Consider the following 22104-nt stretch of genomic DNA (forward strand, 5'->3'; position numbering starts at 1 on the left):
AAGCAGAAATGTTTAGTGATGATTGGCAGTTTGCCCCAACATAGCTCTCCAAAATGATAAAAAAAGTTTAAACTGTAGACTAATGCAATTGCAGTTGCACCTCCTACTTTTATCTCTGGAAATTTATCATATAGAAATGTTTACACACATATAATTTTTATCTTCATTATTCCATCATTCATCTGCATAATGAGCATAGGTCCTCATAAAGGCAATGCTAATCTCGGCAGCCCTGATTTCAATGCAAGGACCTTGTTAGATCCCTTCTTATCTATGTGATAACATGGATCAACTGGGTGCAGTTAATACTGATTGCATGTACGAGGTTTGACTCTGACATGCTGCACTGTAATGATGATAGAAAGCCATACATACAAGTGAAAGTCAAGAACTGGAAATAAATTCTCCAATGCTGAGCAGAAATAAACTGGAATGGCATCCAACCACATTAACCTGCTCCTGCTTCAGAAGATCCCCTCTGCCCTTAAACTTGTTTTTTATGTCACATTTTTCTATTTCATATTTCTGATCTAAGCATTTTATCAACATTGTATAATGTTTTAAGAAATTGCTGTTCCTAATTTCACAAATACTTTTGCAAAAAACATATGAATAGTTATTACCATGTTTAAGTTGTTGCTGCATCTTAACTTTGCACTTCATTACTGACCAAAAACAATTCCAGTAGCCCAAACACTCTAATTATTCAGAACATATTGTACTGTATTAATGTTATTCTCTTCCACTAATAAATAAGAACATGAAAATCTAGTTGGATAAGACAACAACTTCTACTTTTGAATTTACAGCTCCACTCATTTGTGTGAAACAAATGTTTTAGACTTGCATATTCTGTTCTTGCACTGAAGCATTAGCCATGGGGGAGGCTACATATTTGCTGGGGGTGTGAGGGAATAAGAGCAGTAAGAAGGAGATTTTGCAAGCCATCTCAAAAATCCAACAAGTGTCCAGACTAGTAACAGATAACACTTAAAAGACATCTAGCTCAGCATTGATTCTGGATTGAATCCTGTAGTCAAACCATTGTATATCAGAACAAGATGGAAGTGTTTTCTTGGCACATGGTTTGAGAAATTAGCTGGCTAAATTGGTTGTTATTTCAAGGATGTTACAGATTCTTTTCCCTCTTGTTCTGTTGTTGTTTTGGTTTTTAGCATGAAAAACACCAAAACAAACAAAAAAATTGTACAAGTTATTGTGTCCACTATATAGAAAAGTATATTTTGTTACTGCAGGAGTGAAGACTTGGAAACCTGTTCTTCGCCACCATGTGGTCTGTATTGCAATTCTATCTGTTTAAATTAGGGCAGCTGGCTCTTGAGTCAGTGCTCAAATTTGACACTACCAAAAAGTGTCATGTCCAAAAGGCTGGTTGTTTTTTCTCCAACTATAGCAGTAGAGAGAGGTGACAAAGCACACATTTCTTTGCTGATGTCAGACACTTATTTTGTAGAGATGGAAAGAAGCGTTTAGATGAGGTGCTAAGGGATTTGATTTAGTAGTTGGGTAGGGATAGTGATAGGAGGATGGTTGGACTAGATGATCTTGTAGGTCCTTTCAAACCTAATGAACCTATGAACATACTAAGCAGAGGAAAATCAAGCTGCCAGGCTTTTAGGTATAAAGTATGGCAAGATGTTCCTCCCTAAATAATCCTGATGCCACGAGGAGCCTGAAGTATGCCTGCACAGGTTAGACTTCTCCAAAGACCGTGGTTTCCTCCTACAACCCTCTTGACAGAGCCTCAAAGTCATCTCTGAACTTCCTTCACCTTCTCTGTGTGTGTCCACACTGAAGGAATGCAGAACTCCTCTACTTCTGCAGTAGTTTCATCACCACGATTTGTGCGAGCCTAGTCCAGAGAAATGAAGAAGATCACAGAGAAAGTGACTGAGAACTGGCACAGGGCTTCAATTTTAATAATTTTGTTAGGATTTTTTTTTCTGTGCATGAAGCTGCCTCAGACATGCCCCTTATCACAAAGGAAGGCTCTGCATAATTAATCCTCTACAGAATAGTCCCACTCCATAATTAATTTATTCATTCACTTGCTGTGTAACTGTTTCTCTACTTAACTGATTCACTTTTCTAATAGTTCTCTGCATAACTGATTCATATTGCTGTTGATTCTCACCATTATTTAATACCAGAAATTATTTGCTTCATTGCTTAACTCATTATCTGCACAACTGCTTGATATTATAATTGATTCACTGTCTGACTGTCTCGCATGATAACGAACAGCACGTAATCCACTTTTCACCTCCATTTCTGTTCCCTACAATAGCCCAAAGCTGCCCTGATAATTATTTTACCCCTGCTACTATCCCCAGTCTTACTCCAGAGCACCAGAAGAGACTGTCCAGAGAAGCTGTGGAGTCTCCTCTGGAGTTATTCAAAACTCACCTAGATGCTTTCCTGTGTGACCTGCTGTAGGGGACCTGCTTTAGCAGCAAGGTTGGCCTCAGTGATCCTCATAGGTCCCTTTCTATGCCCACAGTTCTGTGATTCTGTTATCACCACCCCTTATTCTTATGCCTCCAGCCCCCTTCAGTGTCCCTCCCCTTCCTCCCCCAGCACTCACTCCAATTTTAAACCTTCACACTCATCCTTCTGTCCCCCTTTTACCGGTCCAATTCTCCCTTTTTGAGTTCCTTGGAATTTATATGTGTTCCAAATCATCCATCACTAGAAGCCAGACCTCCCAGAAGCAATGGAAGAGCCATGAGGACAGTCTTGCCTGACACATCCTCCTGCAAAACTCCTGTAAGAAGTGAGATCAGGGTTGTGGGGAAATGAAGTTCTTATTTACAACTTCTGTCACTCCCTGCGTGTACAGAGAAAGGGAAAATCAGCAACTCTTACGGAGAACCTCCTCCCAGACTTCTGCCTTCCTGTGCATGCAGCCCCTTTCTGTGCCATGTGAGCACCTGCTCCTGCCTTGACTCACTGAGAGGTGGTGAGTTGTCATGGTTTTGTGGTTTTTGTTGTGTTGTTGATATTCCACATCATGACATCATGTGGTGTGTTGGGAGTTGAAGAGCCACGAAACCATGACATGAGTGCACCAATATGTGGTACATGAAGTCGTCTGTAGGTTAGGAGGAAGGGATACTGGTCCTGACTAATCTCTGACATAAGGCACTAGGTTCCAGTAGCTTTCAACACACATTGCATTTATCGGCTCATCCTACAAGTAAAAGCACACCTGATGAGAACACAGCAAGATTCAATATTCTAACGTAATTGCCATTTCTTACTGCTACCAACTATAGTATTTGAACAAATATTATACCAGTTTCATTCAAGAGATGAGAAATCATGGTGGGGCTATTTCTGACAATTGGCAGAACTTCCATGAAGTGACACCACAGAGCTTCCGCAAGGTGCTGAGAGCATGACGCCGACCTGAGAACCCCAGAATGGCAATTTAGCAACATGTGAGTTCAGGTCAACTGTTTCTAGCACTGGCCCGGTCCTAAAAGCTTGGATTGCGGTGCCCTGGCCGTCAGCACTATTAGCAGTTACTGCCATCTATGGGTAAGACCGATTTAACATCACTCCCGTCGGGAAGAGTTACTGATTCTTTGTAATAAATAATATACCTGTCCACATATCTAAACAAATGTAACATGAGAAATCACACTGTCATCACCGATATCTTCACTAAAAAAAAAAAAAAAAAAAAAGCAAAATAACGATCAAGGACTTCACTTGTGCACACACCTGAAAAGGGAAAAGCCCACCTTCTGGGCCGCCTCTAGATGCACTCCAGCAGGTCCACCTTTCAGAGACAGTTATCCAAACGCTTCTGGAACTCCGTCAGCTTGGGGCCGTGACTGCTGCTCTGAGCAGCCTGTCCCACTGCCCGACCACCCAGAAATTACTCCAAATGCACCTTATCATTTGCATATTAATTTGAATACCACTGCAGCCTTTTTTTTTTTTTTTCCAATTGATTCTGTTGCTACCGGTTGGCCAGAGATGGTGCAACAGAAGGCTCAATAGCCCTCCGTTCTGGACATCCCTAGCCCAGGGACAAAAGGACCAGACACACGGTGTCAAGCATCGAATGCCAATTTATTGCTGCGCAACAACGCCTTTTATACCCATACACGCCTGCTCCGCCCGCGGTCCCGTGACACCCGATCGAGCCCAAGTCCCTCCCTCCCACAAAGCCTTCACGAAGCTACCACGAGCCCCAGGGACACGCAGCTCTGCCTCACGACCCTACAGATTCAAAATGGCAAAGCATTTTTATGTCAGTGATTCTCTCTCTTTTTCAGGTTGGGATTTTTTGCTTGTCCCATTTAGAATTAAGAGCTGTTTGGGGCATTCATCACCCCTGACAGCTGCTAATGCCCCTCAACTCTGCACAGTCACTGTGCTAAAATATTTGGAGAAAGTAACGGGACTATTTGTTTCTATTTTGGACTGCACCTGTCCACCTTTCAGTTTATTAGTCTTCCTGTGACAATGGCTAGTTCCAGATGCTTATGGGGAAAGTGAAAATCCTCCACAGTGGAAAATTAATACAAGGGAATGGGAGCCAGCCCCTTTCTGTTACAGGTAAGCACGTTGTAAAATTCCTTCCATAAGCCAACCACATCCATGTGAAAATCGACTTTGGTTTTTGTTCTCTCATGATTCCTGCTAGGAATCCTGTCACGAAGACTGTGCTGTTGAGTAAAACCGAATTGTATTTAAAAAGAGGGGAAAGTAACTAATTGTTTTCAAAAGCTTTCCAGCTGTAATTGGAGTTGCTACTCTTATACTGTGGTCCTCCAAACTGCACAGTGGTTGATATGATGATGTACAGCAGAAAGTAGAGCGGGGCAACTTTCCAGCTGGCTGGTAGTCCTGGGCCTGATGCAACCCAGGCAACGGTTGTCCTTCCTGCCTTCCTGAACAGGAGCTAATCCTTCTGTGAAGCCACGTAGACATTACAGCCAGGCACGAAGCAGCCTGCACCACGGAGCAGCACAAAGCTCATTTCACGATGATGTTGGTCATGCCTCCTGGTGCCACAGAAACTGGCCCAGGCACCCTTTGAGCAGAGCAGCCCTGAAAGATGTCCAAAGCAGCCTGCAGAGCTTGGAGAAGCCAGTCAGTGGTGGTTGTATTGGAAGTCAAAGTGGCTAGGAGGTCCAAACAGCTAAGATTACAGTAAAAAATGGGGCAAACTTGTCAGCCAAGAGTCAGAGTCAGCCAAGCTGACTCCTCACATGGAGAAAAATAACGAACACACTTCCAGTCTCCATAGGCAGAGGCAGTGTTTCTTCATGCTAGAGAAGATGGATGTGTCAGCGTGCTTAGCCTGGATATCCCGGTTGACTATCACTGAAGTAGAAGTATCAAGGAAAATACACTGCGTGGGTTTCTGAACGGTTCTGAAAAACATCGACCCGCTCTAGTAAAGCATTCGGAAAGGTCTCAGCGCTCCACCTCACAGCAGCAGAGCAGCCACGCCCCACTGCGGAACACCGTTCCGGAAGCGGAAGCGGAAGCGGACTGACGTCCGCGGCGGAAGGGCGGTGCGTGCTCAGCCATAGACTTCCGGTAGCGCCGGCGGTTTGTGTTCTTCGCCCGCCGTGCCGCCGGGTGCGGGCGGCATGGCCGTGAGGCGGGCGCTGCTCGTGCTGCGGTCCCGCGGCGCCCTCCCGCCCGCTTCCGCCTCCCCCACGCGGCGCGGCCTCAGCGCCTGTCCGCGCGAGGGGGCCGCCGTCAGCGTTGGCTCGGTGTGGGCCCGGCGCGTGGGCCGGGCCCGGCGCTGCGGGGAGAGCGGTGAGAGCGGGCGGGCGTGGGGAGCGGGGAGCTCCTGTGTGGCTCGAGCAGTACGTCAGTGTTCTGCTTGTCTTTCTCAGGTGTCAGCGACTCTGCGTCTTCGTTTTTAGAGAGCAAGGGCAGTGTTTCCTTGCTGGGAAGTAGGAAGTTTTTTTTTGACACTCACGCTCTGGTGTGTCTCCTGGAAGAAAATGGTAATTTGCTACGTACGTTCCTTGGGGGGGTCGTGAGGGGTTTCTTAGCTTGCAGAGCTCGGTTAATTAATCCGCAGCAGTGTGCAACTGTTGGAATGCGGTTGAACGTGGGCTGCTGCAAAAAAAATGCAGCTCTTGGGGTGGAGTGTGTATGCTGTATAAAATATACCTTCTCTTACCCTAAAACGTAAGGGAAGAGATCATTTTGGGTTCATGATGAAGTACCTTTGCTACCTCAGTAGCATGAGGAAGAAGGACCGCATGGCTGAATTGCATTGTGATAGCTCACTGCGCTGGAAAGGAGGGATCCCAATCACTGGCTCCTCCTGTATAGTTTCATCCTTCGTGTGTGCCAGCCTAACTCTCAGGGAACTTTACGTGTGTTGATAGTGATAGGACCTGGGGGAGTGGTTGAGAGGTTGTGGGTACCCCATCCATGAAGGCATTCAAGGCAAGGCTGGATGTGGCTCTGGGCAGCCTGGTCTGGTGGTTGGCAACCCTGTCGACGGCATGGCGGTTGAAACTAGATGATCCTTGAAGTTCTTTGCAACCCAGGCCATTCTGTAATTCAAACTACAGTTCTTTTTGATTGACGTTATTCTGAGACATGAATGAGCTCATAGTGCAGCTGTGTGAGCACTGGGACACATACATAGCAGCAGGAGTAAGGGTACGCGCTTTTGGTGACGGCAAATGATTAAAGCAGCTCTGCTGTTGAAAGTTACTCACTCTCAGACCCCAGATTTGCTTTCTAACATTAACCTGCCACATATTTGAAACTATGTTTTGTGCTAGTTCACCATGCACAGAGTTCAAAGTGTATTTTAAGATGGACTCAGAACTTGGCAGGCCTAAAATCAGAGCTCTTTGTTGGGAATTGCTGAGATTTGCATATTTTCCATGGTACCACTTAAGAGTGTACTGAAGGTAGGTATCTGCTTTTGAATGCCAGGTTTCTTATAATTACACAAGAGATGGCATTCTGTAATACTTCCAACATTAATCTTGCTGATATTGTAATAGTGCTGTACTGCAGAAACAGCTATGTCACAGGCGTTATTTTGGAGTGGAGGAACTTGGTTGTATTGCCCGGTTGTGCTCTGCTAGTGCTAGATGGAGAGGAATGTACTTTATTACCTTTCATAACTGACTGCTTTTTTAAAAAACTTTGTAATGTATATTAGAAGTCGATAATCTTCATCAGCTGTCCAGCTGAATGTTGTTCTATTTTGTTTTACTTAGGATTCACTACTCAACAGTCGGAAGTGATTGTATCTGCATTAGTGAAAATCCTGAGCACCAACCTGGATACGATTTACAAGGACATGGTGACCAAAGTACAGCAGGTTAGCTCAAAGAGGGTGGAAGGGTTAAAGTCCGTTGAAATCCGGTATGTCTGCTAATGAAATGCACATTGCTGTATTATTTACTGGTAGACCGTGTTTAAAAACTTGAAAGTGAACAGCTATCCCTGAATATCCACCGGCTGTTGAGTTTTGTCTTGAATCTATCAAGCAGCTATCGAAGTGTTGTGATGGACCTTGACACTTAGGAACTACCATCTGGTACAATGTTCATGAGTTTTTTGTTTCTTTGTTTGTTTCTTTGTTTCCTCCTAGCTTTATTTTAACCTGAAAAGGCTTTTACTCAGTCATAGGAGATACTCTAAACATGGATTTAACTATTTACAGCTCCTACATTATTTTCTCTAGTTATACAGCAGCGAAGGAAAAGATTTCCTCCTGTAATTTACCATTCTGTTATGTGGCCTGTTTCTAAATATATCTTTCTGTCATAGTGACATTTATATTGTACTAGAATTGAGCTAAACTTCTTTGCAATGATTTTAGTGTGTGGTTAGTGTAGTTGTATGTACTGATAACGCTCAGGAAGAGTATGTTTTGGATGCTGATTTTGTAAGTTTTCTGTTTCCTTTGCTGCATGTTATTCATGGTATACTCTAAATCCATGCAGCATATATATATAAACTGGTGAGAGGAACTGAAGAAAACTTGCTTGGAAATAGACTGGTAATTCTGAATATCTAGAGATCCATCTTGGCTACCAGAAAATTGCATTGACTTGAAGTGAATTTGTGGGGGGATTGGCTGTTTTATTTTTGGGAGGGAATCCTTAGACAAAGTGTACGCAGGTAGATCTGTGTAAGCATGTGGACGTGAAAGTGTTGAATATTGCTATGTTATGCTTTTAGGCACTTCAGCCTCCAGAAATAAAACCAAATTCAGCGTAAGACACATTTAGCTGTATCGTGGAACTTAAGCATCTTTTGAATGTGATTAGCAGTATCTAGTATGCTGGAATTCCCACACATAAGTGAGTCAAATAGGCAATGCTAGTGGGAAGAAGTAACTGAAGTTCTTAGCTCTGTGAGGCTGTCACTTTACAAACAAAGGATTTAACTAATTTTATGGTAACTGAGTTGCTATCTTCATGTGAGAAAACTGTTTGGTGAAGAGGAGAGAGAATGAAAGTAAGCTGGACACATCAGGCAATAAGAAAGGAGATATCCATGGCAGTAGTCTTCCTGCAGATCTTTTGTGATACGTCCAATACACTGACCCACTGCATTTTTTTAATTCTTTTTAAAGTGCTGTAGTCAGGTAGCCTTTTCTAAACAGTGCTGTAAATTAGACTGTCCTTACTTGTCAAAAACGAAGTTATAGTGTCAGATTTTTAATGGTATTAGTCCAGAATCAAAAGCAAGGACCTGCTTATTAGTGGTAAAGTTCAGCAATGAGAGGGGAATCCCTGTTCGCATGTGGATAGTGTAACATCTAGAGCAGAATCTACAGACCTTTCCATCCTCCAAAATGAAGAAGGATGCTTGTTTGCCATCTGTCAGCTCACTTCTGTCAGTGAGAAGAGTGTTTAAAAGTGTAAGTATAGTGCATGATTCTGCTCAGCTGAATAGGAAAGTGGAGTGAGCTCTCTTCCATGGGAAGGTGGAAAAGGAGGAAGTTACAAGAGTAGGGTGGCACTGGGGAGTCTTGGTGTGGAAGCTGGCTTTCCTCTTTTAGCACAGTGGCACCTTTTCTCCCTTCTCCCTAAAGCCTTTGCTAGGTTAAGAATTTGAAGACTTAGAAGAGAGTATATCCTAGGCTATTAGTTGAACTGTTCTGATCTGTTAGAATTTCTGATTACAAATGATTTACCACAACTTGCTTGTTTTGTCACTTTCACTTGGTCTGTCTTGCTTTCTTTGAAACTGAAATAATCAGTCTCAAATTACCAGATTAAAAATTTCAGAGTACCTGAATAGCCTGTTGTATTTGTACGCGCAGATGAGAAAAACATTATGGCTACATGTCCTGAGGCTTGTCTTCTGTCTTTTAAAGGAGATTGCTCTTCAACAAGTTATGTCCCATATTGATGGAGTGAAAAAGGATATGATTATATTGGAAAGAAGTGAGCTTTCAGCTCTTCGTTCAGAAAATGAGGTAAAAATCAGTATCTTCGACTTGTACCACTTGTTTTTCATTAAGGATGTAAAAAAGTGGTTTGTACCCAGGGTACAAACTTGGGTGCTGATATGGTTTAACACCGAATTATTAATAACCTCGTGAAGGGGCAGGATGCACCCTCAGCAAGTTTGTGAGTGATCCAAAGTTGGGAGGAGTTGCTGACCAACAGACTATTGATGCCTCTCCATCCTGATGGAAGCTGGAAAAATGGGCTGTTGGGAGTCTCGTGGAGTTTGACAAAAGACTTAAATCTTCCTGGTTATGTGTGAAATAGAGAAGAAAGCAATGAGGGAGGAAGAAGCTACTGAGCTGTATATCCTAAATTGTTGATGCAGCTGTTGCTCTTTTTTGTTAGAATAATTTTCATACATTAATAGAAGATGCTACAACTATTCCTATTTCATATTTCTTCTGAAAGAAATAGTGATAGATTAAGTTACCTTAGAAGTGTAGAACTTACCTAGAGACCATTCAGGGAATTGCTGGCTGCATTTTGATGCTTAGCAATTTCTTTTTAAGGCTAAACAAACCTATTGCTTACTGTCTTGCTTACTCTTTTTGCTCTCCACTCCTATGCTACTTGCTGCAGTCTCCCATCATCTTGGTGGCTCTCTCCTGAGCTTGTTCCAGCATGTCAACATTTGTCTTATACCAGAGAGCCTAAAGCTGGACACAGCTTTTTTGGTGCAAGCTCACAAGTGCTAAACATGGGAGAATAATCACTTACCTTTGGCTGTGTTTACCCTTGCTAATGCCATCCTGTGCGTTTGGCCACCTGTAGTGCTGTGGGACAGTACTAGCTTCTGTCCTGATGCTTGGAAATGTGCACTACTGAGTGAGTACGTATGTGCATACACTTGGGTCTGTCTACACACATACTGAGGATATAGATGGATTTAAACCACATTCATTCTGCCTTCTGTTGTGGTTTAACCTGGCAAGTGGCTGAGCATCACACCATCATGTGCTCATTCCTCCCCCTTCCCAGTGGGATGTGGGAGATAATTAAAAACTAATAAAGTAAAACTCATAGGCTGAGATAAAACTATCTGCTAAAATAGGGGAAAGGAAAATAGTATGTCTGTATAATAGATATAACAAGTGATGCACAAGTAATTGCTCACCATACCAACTGCTGCCCAGCTAGCATCCTGAGCAGTGGGAGAGAGAGGGAGATGAACTCCAACTCCCTTCAAAACTCCTTCTGCTTGATATCATTTGGTATGGAATAGCCCTGTGGCCAGTTTAAGTAAACTGTCTTAATTCTGTTCCCTCCCAGCTCCTTGGGCCCTTCACTGCACGTAGTCTTGGCTCTGTATATGCTGCTGAGCAGGCAACTACAAATACCAGTGTGTTGTCAACATTATTTTTCTCCTAGAACCTAAACATAGCATCGAACCAGACACTGAAAAAAAAAAACATCCATTCCAGCTGAAACTAAGACACCTTCCTTTCACAGTGTGGATTATAGTAATTGCGACTAATCATTGAAATTGCCTATATTTATAGACTGTCGGTTTCTGTGTACAATACTAAAATGTACATTTCTTTTCTGCTCTCCCAGAGAATAAAACTTGAACTCCAGCAGATAAAGAAGCAAGTCATGGTAAGATACTGTACCAATATAATCAAGAATTATCACGTCTCTTATTCACTTAAAAAATGTTGCTGTTACGATTTTATTGTAAACGTTGTGTTTGATTGTTGTATATATGGGATAATGAAACTGAAATTGAGGGGGCAGATTGGGCTGCAATGAAGTCAGTTTCACATGTATTTAATTTATTGCGAGAGAATTGTAAACTGTACAAGTAACTGAATTTAAATTTAACTGTCCAGAATTTGAAATAGCTTTTAAATGTCTTAGCCTCTAAGTTTGGGACCAGTATGCTTGGTCCCACTTGCCTGGGAGTGAATGACCTTAGCAAGAAAATGTGTTTTTTGGAGGAAACTCACTTGTTAATTATGTACAGGTTTAAAGATCAGTGCTGTGTTTCTGCTCTTTATAGTTTGCTTCTCCTGACTTACAGTCGAAATAGCTTTCTCTCATCAAGACTGCTTCAAAACCTATTACTTAGATGAACATGTAGCTTTTACACAGACAGAAATTCTTGCAAAAATGATTAAGGTTGGAAACTGTTTCATGTTAGGAAGGGCTTAATGCATACTAGCTTTCAGAATAAAGTTTTTAAAATACATTCAACATCTGATTTTTGTCTTGAACTTCATTGTTTTGCTTGCATATAAGTATATGAGTTAGCATATTCAGTGGTAGAACGTGAAAGATCTGAGTCATCTTTGTTTTGGTTTTTTTTTTTTAACTTAAATGTCTTTAAATTTAACTTTTTACTGTAAATATAAAATAATTTTAATGATTACATTTGCTCATACTTCTAAAGGACAGATTGACACAGTGTTGTAAAGGCTTCAAAATAACACAATCTTTTCATTAAATTGCAACATCCTGCTGTAAGGCCATCTAATTACAACAGGTTCAAAAATCCTAGCATAGAAATTGAGTGTCATTATTATTCATACTACTTAATGAAGTCTTGTCTAGCTGACATCAGTCTATTTGAGAGATGTTTACTTGTTTTTAACTGCAGAATATCCCAGAACATCATCAATCTCTTGAATCTCCCACACATTCATCCCATCAGTAGCTTGCCTTATGACAAAGTGTCATCTGGCTAGAATTCCTGCAGGGAATTTAATTTAAAATGTCAGCTGTCACTGAAGATGAAGTAGGAACTGCTTAGAATTATCCATGAAACAAAATACTTAGTGATAGTTTTAAAAGTTATGTGTTTAAAAATAATAAACATTTTCCGTCTAAGTTGTCAGTGTTTGTTTTTTTTCTGAGAGCCTAGATGCAGTCTTTAGAAACATTTCCTTTTAAATTTTAAACTTGTAAACTATTTTAGTTTATGATAGTAGAGCTTAGTTTATGATAGTAGAGCTTAGTTTATGATAGTAGAGCTTAGTTTATGATAGTAGAGCTTAGTTTATGATAGTAGAGCTTAGTTTATGATAGTAGAGCTTAGTTTATGATAGTAGAGCTTAGTTTATGATAGTAGAGCTTAGTTTATGATAGTAGAGCTTAGTTTATGATAGTAGAGCTTAGTTTATGATAGTAGAGCTTAGTTTATGATAGTAGAGCTTAGTTTATGATAGTAGAGCTTAGTTTATGATAGTAGAGCTTAGTTTATGATAGTAGAGCTTAGTTTATGATAGTAGAGCTTAGTTTATGATAGTAGAGCTTAGTTTATGATAGTAGAGCTTAGTTTATGATAGTAGAGCTTAGTTATCTTGAGTATCAGGATTCCTTCATGGAAGTCCAATTTCAAAGTGTACCTAGGCAAAGATTTCTAAAATTAGTGAGTTGTAGGTTTATGAAACATGCCCAGAATTTGTAGAAAGTTGTGTTCTTTATCAACTCTTGTTTTCAGTGTTCTGGTATAAAAGTAGTCAGTTTTTTATTTGTTCCAATGAGAATGAATTCATCCTACAGACCACAAGTGGAAGGGCAAGAACACTTGTACTTAGGAAATCTAAGCACATTGGGTGTCTCGAGAATCCAGTTCCTCTCTAATTAGAAAGAGGCACAATATTTTTGTCTAACTTGTTTTTGCTTACAATTAAATAGAAATTCTTGTTCACTGCTTTATCCTTTGTATTCCCATAAGGATGAAATTACCAGAGTTCATGCTGACAACAAACTAAATCTAAACCTAGAGAAGAGCAGAGTAAAAGAATTGGTAAGTTCTGTTCACTTTCTTCTTAGAAACATCTAAAAATTGAATAATCTCTGAATTTGGATAAGAACGTCTGTTCAATATTAATCTGTAGTATTATTCCTTTTTAAGATGCTATTAATCCAAATTAGTCATCCTTAAATGCTGTAATATGGGGTACAGTGGTGGGGAGTTTCTTTGTATGTCTGTCTCTTTTGATATTGTTTCAGTATTGACATTAATGTACTACGGTTAAATATTTCAGTTTTTTGCATTTAAACATTCCAACTAGCTGCCTGGAGATTTTCTAGAGCTGTGCTAGTAATATATCGTCACACTGAGTTAAGTATAAGCATTTCATTATCTTGCCATTACTGAAGATATTTCCTTTCCCTGTAACGGGAGAATTCAGTGTGGCTAGTCTGTCAGGCAGTATGTGTTGTGAAAGTAGTTGTGACTAATTTTCATTGTAACTGATACTGATTCTGATTGTTTTTGACTTTGAAATATGTGTAGAATTTAATTGACAAGCGTTTTAATTAGATTAACAGAAATGAAAAATTAGAAGATACATAATTTTGCATTAGATGGAGCACTCTGAGTAGAAATTTGGTTTTAGATCTTTTTTGAATAGCTTTTATGAACCTGAATTTCATCATTGAAATGGACACATCTTTTAGTGACATTTTTCTGCAAATTTTAATTCAGTCCTTTTATCACCGGTAGGTAATGAAGAAGTAATATTTACTTGCAATCTCAACAGTAAGAAATGTTGGGGTGTAAGTCACTTTCTGTGTATGCCCCCTTGAAGTTGTCGCCTGCTTGAGATTAATGCTGAAAGAGATTATCTTAATTTGCCAGCACTCATGTCAGCCATTTCTTATGTTTCAAACTCTAAATGCTTTATCTTTTAATAAGTTCACTCTCCAGCAAATGTGAAGTGGAAGTCTTCATTACCTAATGCACATCTGCTTATGCCCTGATTTATATCTGCAACGATACAGATTGAATTGAAAATCCTGAAGTATGGAACAAACTTTCACTTACATTCGTGTGCTCTTGCATCACTGTGTCGCTCAAGTTTGCTGTTTAGAAATATCAAGATGCATCTGACAGAACTGCATTTTCTCTGAACTGCAAAAAAAAAAAAAAAGGACTTAAGGGGAAATCTCCCTGTTTAACTTCAGAGTGGGGTTAACCTTGCCTTTCTTCTTATGTACTTGTATTATTACAGACATGTTTTGGTGTTTTATAACAAAAGGATGCATTTTGGTTTCTTGAAGCTCAGTTTAAAAACCTTGGGGCTGACCTAGCTTCTAGCCACAAGGCAAACTTGAACAAATGCGGACATCAACAGAGTGGCTTGCAGAATATAAATTATTCAGAAAACATCTATTTTGATAACAGCACCTATACATAGTTAAGCAGAAACTATTTCAATCTATGTGTTACACTGTTTATTTTAAATGTAAATCTACCTTTGGTGGTGATAACCAGATTGTTAATATGTGGTTCTGTCCATGCAGAATCATAGAATGACTTGCATTGGAAGGGACTTTAAAGACCATCGTGCTGTGGGCAGAGTTGCCACCTACCAGATCAGGCTGCCCAGGACCCCAGTCAACCTGGCCTCAAGCACCTCCAGGGATGGGGCACTGTTATGTTAAACTTCATACATGACTTTTAAAAATTGCATTGTTTTATAAATGTTTTGCCATGTTAACAGGTTGAGGAATTTCACTTTGAGACAATATATGCTACTGATTTCTTTTTTTTGTCCTTGTCATCAATTTGCAGAATTTAGTAACATATGTTTTATTAATTATAGACACATTATTATTTGTCTCTTTTTTCTATGTTTGTAGCCTTATGCTATTTCTTAATTGGATCTTTAGATCTGTTAGAAGTTCAAATAGTGTTCTGGATCTTTAAAGAGAGTTTTTCAGCGCTGAGGCGTTTATGTAGGTTAGTCTGAGTTTGATGACAAAGTGAGATATACCTCTAGACTGGAAGGAAAAAGAAGTCACTTTTCACATGGGAACATCAGGAGATGAAGTTATTGCTGTGTAACTGAGGATTCTGAGATGGGAGCCTGATGACTTAATACTCTGCACTGATGGCTTAGCAGCTGTCCTAGGAGTAACTGAATTGCTTTAGTAGCAGGTAGGAACCATTACAGATGTCAAATAATGCCTGTTCATGTATCAGAAACCTGCCTTAAAGGTATGCTTCTTGAATGTGTTTACCTTTCCTTCAATCCAGATAACCAGAGTTTCTAAGTAAACCAGGACTTCTGATTTATAGTACCTATCTTTCAAGTGTTTCTGAACCAGTGACTTGACATGAGATGCAAATGTTTTATGTTTACCAAATATAGCATTTTCAGTGGTGTTCCCCAGGTGTTGTTCGGACCATTTCAAAATTTTGAATAGAGAATTGCCGTAATGCTGGTGAAACATCTTTGGTAGCTGAGTTTGCTATGACAGTTTAAAAACCACTCCCCTTACTGAAGAAGGCAGATGGTTCAGTCTTCTTGGCATTCGTATGCTCTGTGAGTTAGTTAACTGCCCTATTTCCTCTTCAGAATCACAGGTCAAAATGCAGGTCTGCCAACTTTTCTGCCAGCTGCTTTTTAATGTATTTCGTTGTTCCAGCTTGTGTTGAACACCTGTCTAAATTCAGCTTTCCAAGTGACAGCAGTCACCTTGCAATACTCTCTTTCAAGTGTTGTCGGACAACATGGTCGTTCAGATTCAGTTTTGTAGAAAACTGGAAAGCAAAGAACAGAAAAGGAAGCATGCTTTTAAGCATTTGGGAAAAGGCTTAAGGATGATATCATATTTATCTGTCTTTTTTTTTTGTTTTTCCCTTCCAGCATTCACTTAATGAAAGAAAACTACTCGAAATGAGGACAGAAATAGTGGAATTGGTAACAACTTGGTAGCTTGTTATTATATAACAAAGCTTTTTTTACTTGTCTTAGAGAGCTGGTACTATTTTTGAAGCTGCTCATGCACTTAGACACACTTCAATGTACAAAACGTCATTGAGATTTGTTATTTTTCTATGTATTTCCATAGTGGTACAGATAACTCTAGCATCTACAGAATAGGAAGGCTTATATATGTTAGTACATCATAACCTGTTCAGTGGGCTTTTGTTTGTTGGTTTGTTTTGAAATTTCAAGTATGTAGCATTTTCTGTAGGCAGAACACTTAAGGTTGCTTTTCGTTTCTTTAAATCAGTGACGTTTTCCGTGTTCAGTGGAACTGAAACACTTATCTTGATTGATTTGGCTTCATTTTAGCAGAAACCTTTACTAAAGTATTCCTCTTCGTTTTGTTTCATTACTGTAGAGAATTATTCACAGGAAGACCTCTAGTCATAAATCATTAACTGATGACAACGTTTCAGTAGTGATGATTTGAAAATACCAGCACCAGAGCAGCAGCTGTTCTGACTTTACAAGCTTGATCTTTCAGTCCTTTCTGAGTAATAATTCCATCTCATTTTTTTCTATGAAGTCCTGTCTTCTGTCATAATCAGATTCTGACTTCGTCATTCTGTAGACGTTTCTGCAGTAGAATTCACTGCAAGAAGGAGACATGGTTTTTACATCAAAAGTAAAATTACCTATTCTGATATTTCTAAGGATCCATACGTTTTCATGCTTCTCCAGTATGTTTCTATCACAAGAGTCTCTTAGACTTCTCAATAGCTATTGTAATTGAGATGTGACTTGAATGTCTGTGGGCCAGATGACAGATTAAAGTGAGTGATTATGCTGCTAGATTGAGATAAGAAGGCACCCAGTTCTGCCATGTTCTAGATTACATGTTACTGAACGTGCGATGAAAGTGTACTGAGTTCAATTCCTTAGATATGGCAAGCTAGGAAAAAACTCATTTGCTTTGAATGCAAATTACTTCATTAACGTACATTTAAGGAGGAGTTGGAAGTACAGTTGAGAGGAATGGGTTACATTTCTAAATAAACATGGAACTGTTCAAATTATGTTTGTTTTATTTTCTAGCATGCACAACAAGATCGAGCTCTGACGCAAACAGGCAGAAAAATAGCATCTATTGGACTGGAATTGTGATTGTTAGTATAAAACTGAAACTAAATGTTTTGTGGCTTGGAGGCGCTCTTGTTTAAGTAGGATTAGGGTTAACTGAATCGTGCTTACTTCTTGTCACGGTGTTGTCCGTGACAGTGACCCAAGGGAAAACCGAGAAGGGAGAGGGGAGAGAAAAAGAAACTGCGTCAGTGGCCGCGCGGCCGCCCGAGCAGAGTCGCGCTCCGGGAGGGGGAGGGGGAAACAGCGGGAAGGGATGGGTCGACAAGAAAACAACGGCACGATTTGAGCAGGAACGGTAACTTTACTAAATCTAATAAAATTGAACAATTGAAAGAGAGAGGAAAAATTTTCAAACCAGAAGCTATACGCTAAGGAGGACCTGCAGGGGAAGCACACGTGCTGAACCTCCACGGCAGCCCAGAGCAACGCGCCCAGACCGAGCGCCGCCTGCATCCGGTGCGGAGCTCCGCCCCTCCCCTCTGCTGCTCCCCCAGCATTAACTCCTTCACTGCTGCGTGATGCTCTGATGTGGAATACCGGCATCAAAACCACAACATTCCACCCCTTATTCCACATCATCACATCATGCTTAACACACATCTATACATAACCAAACAGTAATAACATGAGTTACATAGAAACATATATATATATATATATATATACATACATACACACGTAATTACAGACTGCATTCCCCCAGCATCAAATTCCCTTGTGGGACACACTGGACATCCCCATTTTTATCCATTACCCACCAGGTGCACCCAGGTCCCTGCGCAAAAACGGTTCCACGGAGGGGTTTGCCCTTTCCAGAGGCTGGAAGGACCCACACCGCTTTTCCCAACATGCTCCTCACATGTACCACAGGGACCTTATCTCCCTCTATGGTCTGTAGGGAGCCGGACTGTGTAGGACCCTCTCGGTTGACTGATCCCCTAGTGTTGACCAGCCAGGTGGCTTCTGCCAGATGCTTCTCCCAGTGCTTGAATGTCCCACCACCCATTGCTCTCAACGTGGTTTTTAACAACCCGTTGTAGCGCTCGATCTTACCAGCAGCTGGTGCATGGTAGGGGATATGGTAGATCCATTCAATGCCGTGTTCTTTGGCCCAGATATCCACAAGAGAATTTTTGAAATGAGTCCCATTATCGGACTCAATTCTCTCTGGAGTGCCATGTCGCCATAGGACTTGTCTCTCGAGCCCTAAGATGGTGTTTCGGGCGGTAGCGTGGGGTACTGCGTATGTCTCAAGCCACCCAGTGGTCGCCTCCACCATGGTGAGCACGTAACGCTTACCATCGCGAGTTCGTGGCAAGGTGATATAATCAACCTGCCACGCCTCCCCATATTTATACTTTTCCCATCGCCCTTCCTGCCAGAGGGGTTTCATCCTCTTGGCCTGTTTAATTATGGCACATGTGTCACAGTCATGGATAACCTGTGCAACGGCATCCATAGTTAAGTCCACCCCTCGGTCTCTAGCCCACTTATAGGTCGCATCCCTTCCTTGATGGCCAGAGGTCTCATGGGCCCACCGAGCTAAAAATAGCTCTCCTTTGATCTGCCAGTCCAAATCGATCTGAGACACCTCAATTCTGGCAGCTCGATCTACCTGATGGTTATTTTTCTGCTCTTCAGTAGCTCGATTCTTGGGCACATGAGCATCTACATGGCGCACCTTTACACCCAACCTTTTTGTTCGGGCAGCAATGTCTTTCCACAGTTCAGCAGCCCAAATAGGTTTACCCTTCCGTTGCCAGTTGTCCTGTTCCCACTGCTGCAACCACCCCCATAAAGCATTTGCCACCATCCAAGAGTCAGTATAAAGATATAGCATGGGCCACCTCTCCCGTTCAGCCACATCTAAGGCCAGCTGGACGGCCTTTACCTCCGCAAACTGGCTTGACTCTCCTTCTCCTTCGGTGGCCTCTGCAACTCATCGTGTGGGGCTCCACACAGCAGCCTTCCATCTGCGATGCTTCCCAACAATACGACACGATCCATCAGTGAAGAGGGCATACGTCTTTTCATTCTCTAGTAGTTCGTTATATGGTGGGGCCTCTTTAGCACGTGGTATCTCCTCTGATGGGGATGTTCCAAACTTCTTGCCTTCAGGCCAGTCCATGATCACCTCCAGGATTCCTGGACGGTTGAGGTTCCCCATCCGAGCTCGCTGTGTAATCAGTGCAATCCACTTACTCCAGGTGGCATCGGTAGCATGATGGGTGGGGGGAACCTTTCCTTTGAACATCCAATTCAGCACTGGCAGTCGAGGTGCCAGGAGGAGCTGTGTCTCAGTACCAATTACTTCAGAGGCAGCCCGAACCCCCTCGTATGCGGCCAAAATCTCCTTCTCAGTTGGAGTGTAGCACTCCTCTGAACCCCTGTACGCTCTGCTCCAAAATCCAAGGGGTCGGCCTCGGGTCTCCCCAGAGGCTCTTTGCCACAGACTCCAAGTGGGACCTTTCTCTCCAGCAGCAGTGTAGAGCATGTTTTTCACATCCTGTCCCAACCGAACTGGCCCCAGGGCCACAGCACGGGCTATCTCCTGCTTGATTTGCTCAAAGGCCTGCTGCTGTTCAGGACCCCATGCAAAATTATTCTTTTTCCGAGTCACTTGATAGAGGGGGCTTACTATGAGGCTGTAGTTTGGGATGTGCATCCTCCAAAAACCTACTACACCCAGAAAAGACTGTGTCTCTTTCTTGCTAGTGGGTGGTGACATACTGGTGATTTTGTCAATCACATCTCCTGGAATGTGACGACGTCCATCTTGCCATTTTACTCCTAGGAATTGAATTTCTTGGGCAGGTCCCTTCACTTTGTTCCGTTTAATAGCAATATACTTTTCCCCACCATCCATACTCATAAACTACTCATGGAAGTAAAAAAATATAAGCAGAATATGTTTACTTAAATGGCTTCCATTGTAAATGGTGGCAAAAATTCTTCTGTGTTTAAATCTAGAAACTAAAAGTTGATTACTAGAAATAATAAAAAAAAAATACAATACAAAACAAATTCATAAGCTTTCATGAAGTAGTTTGCATTTATTTGCTTGAATACTTGACTGTGTTTTAGTAATCCTATTAATCCTCATTTCACAACTGTAACTTTTTGATCTTTTTTCGAATGGTAAGCAGCTTTTTTTTTTCCAACCTTTTGGTAGTTTTCCAGTCTAATTCCCACATTCATTTTCCTTCCTCCTCCTTTGTCATTTTTGTGTCCCTCTGCCTTGAAATTGTGTTTTGTAAATTAAAAAGCTTACTTTCTTATATGAGAAAGGAGTGGTGATTTTATCTTTAGCATTGTAGATAGGTTTGTGCTTAGGTTTGTGAAGATACGTTCCAAGAGCTAATGATTCAATATCTCTCTTCTCCACTTCTGTTTTCTTTCAGGTTCAGTATTTACATGCCTTACCGTAGCACTGGGATTTTATCATTTATGGATTTAATAAAGCATCACTTTTAAGGGACTTCTACTGTCTTGTTTTCTGAAAAACAGAAAAAACTGTCTTTGCTTGAACTTCAACCAAGTCTTGAATGTTTTATTTATTTTTTTGTGAAGAAGACTGTGTTGAGAATGTAACCAAAGATGTGCCTAGAAACAAACTGTACATATGTCATGCCTATTTGGAATTCACTTACCTCTGAATAAAGCATTTGTGCTATTTTCCTCATTCTGAACTACAGTTTGCCTTGCTTTGCAGAGTGCCACATAAGAGCAAAGACTGACATTCATTCCGATTGCGTGGGGCTGCATGCACTAGGAATTGCATTCTGTTGTCTGTTCAGACATGCTTACCAGAGTCGGTTGCATCTATTGGACTGGAATTGTGATTGTTAGTATAAAACTGAAACTAAATGTTTTGTGGCTTGGAGGCGCTCTTGTTTAAGTAGGATTAGGGTTAACTGAATCGTGCTTACTTCTTTTAACACATGATTGTGCGGGTACTATGATAAAATGTGTCTTGCCATGTTTATAACAGTGCATCAGCTTCTTTTTCAGATGACCATCCAATCAGTCATCTTTCATAAGTACTGTGTAATGGTAGCAGTGTTTGCTGCTAATTTTGCTTGTAATATATCTAGGTTTTTTACTAACTCACCTTTTTATACGAAAGTTTCTGATACTCATTCCATATGCTAACTTTTAACTTAACCACTGTAACTGGGAGCTCGAAATGCTGTAAAATATGGCAGTTATACAAACTGTCTCTCTGGCTCTGCTTCCTTGTTGGAAAGGAACTGGTGCTTCCAGAAAGGAAAGATATTTTTTTAGCAGGTGGTTATGAAGCAGCACCATACATGAGGGAATTGCAATACTGTCTGTCTTCTGTTTTCTTGTCCTATTTAATTTTAAAAAATCCTACTGCTACTTCAGATGTGGAACTTGGAGAGTGATTATGATGATGAAAGCAGTAATGGAGTTCTGTAAGGATATTTAATCTCATTCTGTGCAAGCCCTTGTGTACAAGCGAATGCAACTGAAAGCTACAAATGAAAGCATCCTGTGTATCCAGGTACATCCATCCATCATTCTTCCATTCAGGAGCTAAAGCTTTAGTAACAGCAGTCAAGTCACCCTTGTTCCTTCATTTAAGGGAAATTTTGTCTTCTTGCTTCTTAGGAAAAGATGCACCTATGCACTGGTAATAAATGCTGTTAGCAGACAATTTCAGCTTTGCCTAAAGAAAGTAAAGCTGTTTAGCTACCTTGTGTCTGTATCATAAAAACTGTTAACTTTTTGGGTGGTTGCAAATGCAAACGGACTGCATGAGGACAAAGATGTATGACTGTGGATGC

The 22104-nt window shown here is 41.0% G+C and overlaps 1 pseudogene; it reads left to right on the top strand.

Annotated features, from left to right (window-relative positions):
• The first annotated feature begins 5633 nt into the window (after positions 1-5633).
• LOC136058662 (mitochondrial calcium uniporter regulator 1-like) lies at positions 5634-20773 on the top strand (annotated as a pseudogene).
• Positions 20774-22104: the final 1331 nt, after the last annotated feature.

The sequence above is a fragment of the Cyrtonyx montezumae genome, unplaced genomic scaffold (genome assembly GCF_038088225.1).
Source record: "Cyrtonyx montezumae isolate F1298 unplaced genomic scaffold, pur_monq_1.0 scaffold_8, whole genome shotgun sequence".
Lineage (NCBI taxonomy): Eukaryota > Metazoa > Chordata > Aves > Galliformes > Odontophoridae > Cyrtonyx > Cyrtonyx montezumae.